This window comes from Dufourea novaeangliae, unplaced genomic scaffold (genome assembly GCF_001272555.1).
Source record: "Dufourea novaeangliae isolate 0120121106 unplaced genomic scaffold, ASM127255v1 scaffold112, whole genome shotgun sequence".
Lineage (NCBI taxonomy): Eukaryota > Metazoa > Arthropoda > Insecta > Hymenoptera > Halictidae > Dufourea > Dufourea novaeangliae.
In genome coordinates, this window is record NW_015373993.1 from 1,137,567 (window position 1) to 1,147,692 (window position 10,126).

Sequence of the window (10,126 nt, forward strand, 5' to 3'; positions counted from 1 at the left end):
TAATAATAATCCTTATCGTTATACCAATGACGATTATCTCAACGATTTAAACTCAAGGTGTGAAGGTAATTCTGTTAGTGATAAGTGTATTATTATCCGTTTTAGTATAACGTATGTATGTATATAGTCCGTACATGGGTTATACGTACATACAATGTATAGTAAATTGGTGGGATACCCACACACACACACACACACACACACACACACGGTCTAATGTTCCAAAACGAAAAAATAGATCACGGTGGACGATAGAGGATTTTGGCGTGTGATAACCGCGAATGGAAATGAAAGATCTTGGCTCTGCGTATCCGGTGTGTGCTCTAACCTCACATTCACCTCTGCCCAATGTGCATACGCACATTACATGTACACGTATATGTGTATACACACACGCCTATCTGTATACATATACGTAGATACGCATGCATACTTATGTATATATACATGTATACAGCGAGGGAGAAAAGTAACCGTATAGTGAACTGTGAAAATAAAAGGATATACACTTTCTATATTATTCGTTATATTCAATTATACTTGGACACGTCCGCTATTATGGCTTAAACGGACATAGGTGAGCGATTGTTCGTGCAAAAATTAATCGATAACTCATTGTTCAAGATTTTTGTTTCCGAGAAGATCAGGTCTGACCACACATCGAGCCTTGTGTGCCATTTAAGTAAATGTTACAGTGATATTTATTGGATGAAATTTAAATTGAATTGCATGTATCGGTTTATATCTAGTCACTAACATGCACAACTTCGTCCTGTAGGATTTATCTATACATTTTGTAATGCGAACAAATTTTGTTTCGGGTTATATTGATCCTGTTCAGGGGTAAGACCAACGTGTCTGACCATTACTCGGCTTTTCTACTTGTAACAGACTCTGGTACGATGTAATCTGTTTTTTGAATGTTAATTAATTCCTGCAAAGAACTTTCTGTTAAATTATCATGGAACACAGGTAATACCACGCTATTAATAATAAAAATTAGTATAAACAGAAATAATCGATAACAAATAGGGACACAATTTCAGTACCAATGGAAGAACTTTACCATTCAATTTTCAAACTGGATTTTCTCAGAAACGAAACATCGAATCGAAAACCTTCGTCCTACACTTCTAACTCATTTTTGCACAGGGAATCACTCCACACCAGATAATACCATAATCGTAGCCCGTGTCTGCGTACAATTGTATATTACCCATAGACATTAGTAGAGTAATCATCACTCTATTGCTGCATACATATTGCGTCAGCACATATGTCTATGTATGCGTACAATATAGAAACATACAGATTTAAATATAATTAATAACATAGAGATTAATTCTTCCCTTCTTAAGTCCACAATCCAACCGTACCAACACTTTCGTCCCCCACCCCCCCACCTTGTAGGTAAATATATGTATATGTATATATATATACATACAATATGTATATAACCGTAATTAGAGTAATATATATTAACTTTTCCCTCTCATTCTCTTCATCCTCGTTAGCACATTCTACAATTCGATTATTATTTATTAAATTTCATTCGGTTTACGTGTAGGTACTAATTGGGGATCCACGGCGGCATTGATTAGTGGAACACTTTTTGGCATATTTATTTCGTTTTCTTTTCATTATTTTTTTTTTTCGTCTGTCAGTCCCTCGCTCAGACTCCTCCGGTTGCACACTCTCAGCGAGACTTCTCGTCATTCCACTCTTCTACCCCCGATATTCATCCCTCCTTTGTCTCTCTTTTTTCGCCCTTTAGCTACCCTTGGTGTCATGAGCCGTGTGTAAGTGTGTGTGTATGTGTTTGTGCGTCTCGTGTTCTCCCTGAAGTGCTAACCTCGACAATTTCTCTCCTTTTCATGTCCTCACACCCCCCCCCCCATCTCAGTTTTCTATATATAACAATGGGAATTTTTCCGTAACATCGAGAATCTGTCGTGTTCTGATCACTGATGATACAAGGTAATCTGAAAAGGAATCTCGTATTCTTAATATCGGGTTTCTTAATATCTTATGGTCACCTTGAATCAACCCTGCAGATCGGATTTAGTACATTTTTCGTATGTATTGTAGGCTGGATTATTGAAATAACCAAATGATTAAATATTGGTCTTTTTCAATTCCTTGTTTCATATTCAAACAATTTTAATATTATTCATTCACTGGTGAAATCTGTATACTTTTTTTTTTAATTTAATCGATGACATTTTTCAAATTTTTCAAATTGAAATCTATACGTTATAAAAAGGTATAGATATTAAAAAGTCTGATTTTAATGTGGGAAATATTTCTTAATAGTATTATCATTTAAAAGTCAACTATAATAGTTACAAAAACCTTGTAAGTGTTCATTCATTGGCGTGTTTATTCTGTTATAGTTTCTGTCACTCTCTTCAGTATTATGTTTATGAAGATTAAATTCTAAGTATGTATAGCGACATCCACGGAGTCATAAGAAAATGTGAAAGCGATTTCAATCAAGCTCTCAACGTTTCAGGATAAAAATTCCCATTGGGTCAGCCTTGATGAGCAAAAAGATCCTCTTTCGAATTTAAATCACTCTTTCTCAGTCTCTTCTTTAAGCTCACATATTTAGTTTCTTTTTCTTACTATCCTTCTCTCCTTCTTTCTCACACGTTTTCTTTAAATCTATTTCTCACCCTTGTGTTTCTCCCTCCCTCGCGTCCGCTCCCCTTTCTTCACCCTGTATTTATACGACTACGTGTGTACGTGTGTGTTTCTGTGTATATATGTGTGAATTCGACTTGGCACAAACAACAGAGTCTTTGTAAAAAAGGCACTATTTTTGTAAAGCGAAACAGTCACGCGTTATTACGTCTCGTCACCCCAATTCTCTCGTTGAACCTCCTTGATCCTTTCTTCGTTCGGCAAATTATGAACCCAAGGTTCACTGATCCACCGAGAGAATCAACGAACGTACGAAATTATTTCCCGTGAACATCACGGGGCTAATTCGGTTCTAGAATCCGTCGAAACACGATATTCCATCGTTTAATTATTTTATTATTTTTTGGCCCAAGAATCAAGGAACAAGGATCAACGATTAAATTACCTCGTTCGAACTTTTATAGCGTGTGTGTTCAATTCGCCTTCTTCATGCCTAATTAACCTCTTCGCGTTTGCATCGTACACGCCCGAGAAGAAAGTAGATCAGTAAATGTAGAATCACACCGATCTAATAAGAAACTTTCGAGCTTGAGCCAAATAGACTTGTTTCTTTTTTTTTTGTCAAGGTTGTTTTGGTTGTATCTCACCAATCGTTCCTCACTCGAACGGGTCAAGGAGAAAAGTAGCCCAGGTGACCAAGGATCGTGATAAACCTGACGATGGTGCTTGACAGTTAGACGAAGAATCTAGTCCAGAGAAGGTAATCAGAGAACCGAGGTTCGTTGATCCACTAAGGATCCACGCGATAATTCTCCCCTTCCGAATTTCCAGAGGGACTTCACTCTACCGCAATTTATAATCTATCCAATTCTTCTATTCCCTTTTCCTTACAAAGAAAATCCTCGAAAGAAGACGTTAGAACAGTGGACCAAGAACGAACGATTTATTCGAGGTCCAAATGTATCACAGCTTCTTTCAAATTTTCGAAGCGAATTCCAGTCGACCGTACTCCATTCTATCAACAATTTTTCATTCTATTTTTTTTCATCGCGAAATACACCGAAGAAGACTCTAGTTCCTTAAATCAACAAGTATCGATCAGTCAAGGCCTAAATACCATCCTTTCTCTGTCGAATCCTCAAATGAAACTCCGGTCGACCGTACTCTATTCTATCAACAATTTTTCGATTCTATTTTTTTTTATCGTGAAATACACCGAAGAAGACTCTAGTTCCTTAAATCAACAAGTATCGATCAGCCAAGGCCTAAATACCATCCTTCCTCCGTCGAATCCTCAAATGAAACTCCGGTCGACCGTACTCCGTTCCACGACCCAGTTATCCGTTTCTCTTTTAGAACGGCACGCAAAAGGAAAGTCCCCGGTACCGTGGATCGACGATCAGTTCGAATACCATTTCGTCGAACTTTCGAGCGTGACTCGATCGTTGCTGTCGCGCGCGCGCGAAGATGAAGCTAGAAAAACGTGAAAAATATCGTCGGATGATAGAGTTAGCATGTTAAATTAACGGCGCGACCCCCGGATGGCGTCGTTCGATATCCACCTCAACATGTATAAAAAACGTCAGTCTTATTGTATTTTTTTTTTTCTCAGTTCAAAAAACGTGTGTAGAAGTCGAAGGTGGTCTCTGGTCGTGCCGGATGACCGAGGTTACACGAGAATTTCGTCGCGAACCCGACGTATCGAGGGAAAAATCGATATTCCTTATCCCTCGTCGATGAAAAATCTACTTTGAGCGATTCGTCGAACATTTAAAATGCTCTGAAACGTTATTTAAAGCCTGGTGTCATTTATTATTCTCGCTGTAATGTCAAACAAACAGGAAACCGCGCGTTTCCTACGGTCTCTCGGAGTCCGCCATCTTGGATTCGTGCGTTTGAATCGCGACTTCGAGAGTTTCCTGAATCCTTTCTGAAAATTCATCGACGTGGCTTGATTGAGTAAACTTGGTTCGTAAATGGAGCGTTCTGATTCGTATTTCCCGTCGATCGTCGGCGTTCACCTCGTTAATGGTACAGTTTGTAAACGGTATACAAATGTCGGAACGCTGTGTTACAAGGTGTATACAATACGAGTATCAAAATTTTGAAAAGACACCTACGAAGTTGTCGCGCGTTTTTACTTCTCGCGAGGGGGGGCAGAATCGTCGAAGGTGATTGGAGAAACGGGAATGGAAAAAAAATGGTCGCTCGATCGGGCACCTTCGACGTGGATCGAAGTTGGAATCGTATTTGGCCGACGCAAAGATGTCTTGTTCATCGTTCGACGATCGGTCGAAGAAGGAGGGGACGATCTCTCGATCCCAGGAAAATATTGAAAAAGGATTTATAAAAAAAAAAAAACAATTATGGCAATCGAACGCCAGATATCTTTCCCCTTTCGTTGAAATTACCCTGTTCCACGATATACGGGGGGTAGATTAGAGTTTTTTTTCGTCCGTTCACGACACCTAAATACTCTATCCGTCACAAACAAGTCTTTTTATATATTTTATATCTCCTAAACATTTAAATTTTCTAAATTTTTACTGGTTCCAGTGACAGGACCGAAGAAAACCGTTGAAACATGTTTTTTCTTTTCGTTCGATGCGTGAGAATGGTTAAGGTTCTTTTTTCCCTCTAATCATTGAATTTTCCGTGTTTAACCGTTTCAAACTCTGAGAAACGTACAATTCTTTCAGACACAATCGATGTTCCGAGCGAACTGGAAAGAAGATATCCTATTCTTTAAGATGTATCTTGAATAATTATAAGAATTCATCAATAAATTGACTTTATAGAAATTTCGGTCAGCGTGTATCTTGAATTTTTAATAAAAAAAATTTTTTAATTTTCCCTCTTATTTAACAGCCCAAAGGTATGTGAACCCTTAAACGGGGGAGGGGGTTGCGGTAGTTTCGGGTCCGTTCTGTTCGACGAGATTTCGTCGGTTCGGTTATCTGTACCCGGTATAAGCGATGGCTGACCGAGATTCTTCCATCACGATCGACATGGAAAGAGGAAAACTTGTGACAGTGGAAAAACGGAGGGAGACACTGCGGCGTCTTGATGAAGCGACTTTCAATCGCGTGCTGCCTTTCCTTCTCTTCTTCCCCAACCAGTGTGTGTGCGTTGCTCCTTTCTCTCTTGCACTCTCTCTTTCTCCCGTGGACCTCGTTTTCCCGACTTCTTTTCCTACATTCTCTCCATCTCTCAATCATTCTCTCCCCTTTTTTTCCTCGATCTTTCTCTCACGTCGGAGACACTCTCCTCTTCTTTGATCCCCCCGTTTTCCCCACCCCCGTCCCGCGAATCTCTCTTCCTTTCTCGAACGGTTTCAGTGGAAAAACGAAAAGAAACTGAAACCACGAACGACGAGTCGATCGGTCACTGGACATCGACGCGCACAGCCGAATTCTTTCTTCTGTTCTGAATATTGTCACAACTTCTCAGTTCGATCGATTGAATCGATTTGCCTTTGGGAAATCTTACTTCGCCCTTTATCGCCCAGTACTGCGCCGGTGGAGCATTCATTTTACAATGCGTCGAATTCTGCCTTCGATTAATATTTAACTTTTGTCGGCAAGGATCCTTAGTTTCATTGATGTGAAGTAAATCTCCACGTTTTCACTGGAGAAATTTAAGTATTCCTTCCGAAGCTGAATAAAAAGAAAGTAAAAAAAAAATAGGTCTTTTCGACTTCGAAATAACAATTGAAATAACTTGAAATAACAATTTAGGGGTGTGGGCGTTAAAGAGTTAAAGCAAGCTCGCACACGGTCCGACAGAAAACAAAAAAAAAATGAATCGGTCGTCGCGAGCGAAATTGAAATGTTAGTTAGATATGTTATATTTAAGTGAAGAAAAAAACACTTTCGTTCTTTCTTTCTTTCTCCGTGTATTTACTTCAATGTTCTCTACAGAAGATCAGCGGATATCGATCGATCGGTAAACGTAATCGAGGATATATGGGGTGCTTAATACAATCAGATTTCGGCGATCGCGCATCACCGCGCGCGCGCGCGCGCGCGCGAGCGCGTCGAAATCACCGAAGGGAGCTTAACAATATTATAATTAATCCCGCGATTCTTCGTTAGTTTTCATTGCACGAAATTATTCGATTACGTACTGTTCGGTTGTAATTTCCATCAAACGGTTTCGATCTTTCGTTAAAAGTCGGGGGGATATCGAAATGAAAATAAAAATATTGGAAGGAACAGGATATTATCCCGGAATTTCCGTTCAGGTCCGCCGCTGGAAGATGCGTCAATTCGAAAAAAAAAAGAAAAAAAAATGGCGTCCGTGTAACCGGTATGACCGTTCGTTAAAAGTTGAATCCGTAAACGAAATTCCGTTTTTGGAGCGTGTTCTCCTTCGATATGCGTCCGCTAGAATATTTGTACAGTAAATAAGATTAAGATGCCCCCCTCCCACACGACAGGGATCAACGGTCGAAATGTTAAAACATTAATTCCTTCGATTTTCCTCCTCATAACGAGCAATTTTTCTATTTACCTATCATTCGCACGAGCCTGTATATACCACGACTCTACTCGTACTACCCCCCCCCCTTCCACAATTCTTCCGTCTACGCTCTCGTTTTCCTCACCGAAATCCGGTTGAACACTTAGTGGATATTGCGTTTGCGCGTGTACCGAACGAATCCCGTCGCTCGCCATTTTGTTGCCACCGCCATCTTGTCACCCTCCGACGCGGAATCGTCCGATTCGAACGCACAAAATCGTAACTTGTTGCCCGTCGGCCGACTAAAAGCTGCGCGCGCACGCGCGCGGAGACACACGGCTCGGCGCGACATCTATCGCGCGAGAATTTTCCTCTAACCAACCGTATACAGATTCCTCTCGATTATTGTCCCGAACTCGGGTTCGCGCCGGGACAATAATCGTATAGGGAGAAATGCTTCAGACCTTCGTGAAATTGTTTTTTAACCGAAGCCCGAGCCTCGCCAACAAAAGCGTGGGATAACGTTTGGACAATAATCGTGTAGAACAAGCCACACCATAATCGAGAGCAGTCTGTAATACGGATTTTGTTGCGTGTGGAACGAGTTCAGTACGAGACTCTGTGGTTGGTGTGTTTCTGAAAAAAGAATTCAGATTATTTTCGGGGATGTCCTCAGAGGGAAATATCACGCGCAGACACGCGCGTATAGTGTATCTCCGAGCTATAGTGACTTCGTAAAAGCAGCAAAGGTTAGGATTTTTTACGTCGTTAAGGGTTTCGGTGGTAAATGCAGAGACGGCCACCTTTTTTGAAGAAGTAACAAATTACACATTTAGCGGCTTGTATCCTTAAGGGAATCACATACATAGCATACCCACTGAGAAGGTCACACCTAAAGTCACTATAGCTCGGAGAGGCACTATATCAGCGAGCAAGCTCGACTTCCGCCAGGGGAAAAAGTGATGTAAGGGAAAGACCTCCCACCACTTGGTCTCGGAGTTATTGAAAATTATACGAAATTAACATTCCGTTTAACATTTATTTCAGCATTTGAAATAAATTTATCAAGCAGTAGGAGGCCTTAACCCCTACATTGCTTTTTCCCCTAAAGAAAGTCGAGTTTGCACATCAGCGTACACGCAGCCATGAAAAACAAACACACACACACACACACGCGCGCACACACAGCGTTCCCACTCTCGCGATCGCGGCAATGGTCCACGGGGTGCGCGATCGCAACGATTTATATATTTCTTACTAATGTATAACGAACACTGGCTTTCCTGGTATCGATGTGTACTGTGTGTAGTATTGTGTGTATGTGTGTGTACGTGTACGAACAAACAGTCCTGTGATTCACACACAGGAGAGGAAACAGATAATTACGATTTTCGGTTTCTGTTTCGTTTTTCCCCATCCCGGTTTATGTTTTCGTTCCTTTCTCTCTCTCTCTCTCTCTCTCTCTCTCTCTCTCTCTCTCTCTCTCTCTCTATCTCTCTCTCTCCCTGTCTGTCTGTCTCTGTCTAAAGGACAGATGAAATGAATCCGTTTGGTAATCGCGATCGTAACAGGTAATCGTGTCCCCCCGTTCCCCGGTCGGTGCACGTACATACACAATAATGAAAAAGAGAAAAGAACAAAAAAAAAGATGTTGCGCGCCTCCTCGTTCAGTCCTAAAATTCACATGTACATGCGATAGTATAATAAAAATAATAATAATAATAATAATAATAATTATAATAATAATAATAATAATAATAATAAAAATATTGATAATAATAATTATTGTAGTTATATGTAATATTGTGTATATATATATCATATATATATATAATTTCTATGTACACAAGGTAGCCAATGAATTATTACACCGCTCGTTTAATGGCTCGTTTGGATCCCCCTCCGTAAACGTTATCGAGCTCCTAGAAAAACATCACATTAGATACAGTCAGACGAACCCAACAATGTCCCTAAAATGTTCTCGGCTCGAAGAGGGTCCTCGATTCCCTCTCCGGTCTCAATCTACCGAAAATTCACGGGTCACGACACTCGTCCACGGGCTAATCGATCACGGGCCTCGTGTCCGCCGCGACCCCCTAAAACGATTTAACTAAGAACTCTTCGTCCCCCCCTCCCCCGTTTCGCGTCTCTGCCACCACACACCATTATTTAATCTCTCTCATACTTTGAAATTTTTCATCATTCTCTCTATCTTTCTCACACTTTCTCTATCTATCTTTACCATTGATCAACTCTCTCCTCTTCCCTGTCTCTCTTTCTATCGAAGAAAAATTGGCAGCCTATAAAAAGAAGAAAGAAGAAGTAGAAGACGAAAAAGAAAACAGAAACGTTTCCGCTCGCTTCGTTATCCCTTACTTTACAGCGTCGATAATAAAAAGTACTATAAGAGTAGTAGTAATAGTAGTAGTAGGTAGTAGATAGTAGGTAGTAGTAGTAGTAGTAGTAGCAATGAATAGTAGCAGTTCACCTTACCAGCTAGGGCGAATATCTTTAAAACGTAGCAATATTCTTCTACGGTAATAAAAGTAAAAAGAAACGCGTGTCTGGATAGTAGCTAAAAAACGGTGAGGCTCTCCCTCTCCCTCTCTCTAGCTCTGTTCAACCTCCCCCGTCTCTCTAAGCCTAGTTGATTGGAGTGTCTCTCTCTCTCTCTCTCTCTCTCTCTCTCTCTCTCTCTCTCTCTCTCTCTCTCTTTTTTTCTTAGATTTTTGTGTACGTGTACGTGTGTGTTTGTAATATGGTATATATATATATATATGTATATGCGTTCTCTCGTTCACAATGTAAGAAATGGTTTATCGTATATATATATATGCGTACAAACGTGATTTCTTTTTTTGTTGCTTTTCAGTCGTTGAGGCGACGACCCAACACCGCGTCGATTACTCCACCGATAAAAAAGCTTTCCCTTTAAACTCTCCCATGTATTCACTCGTACTTCTTTGTTTTTCTCACCCCTCCAAGTTTCCATTTCTTTTTTCTCTCTCTTTCGTTTCCCTAC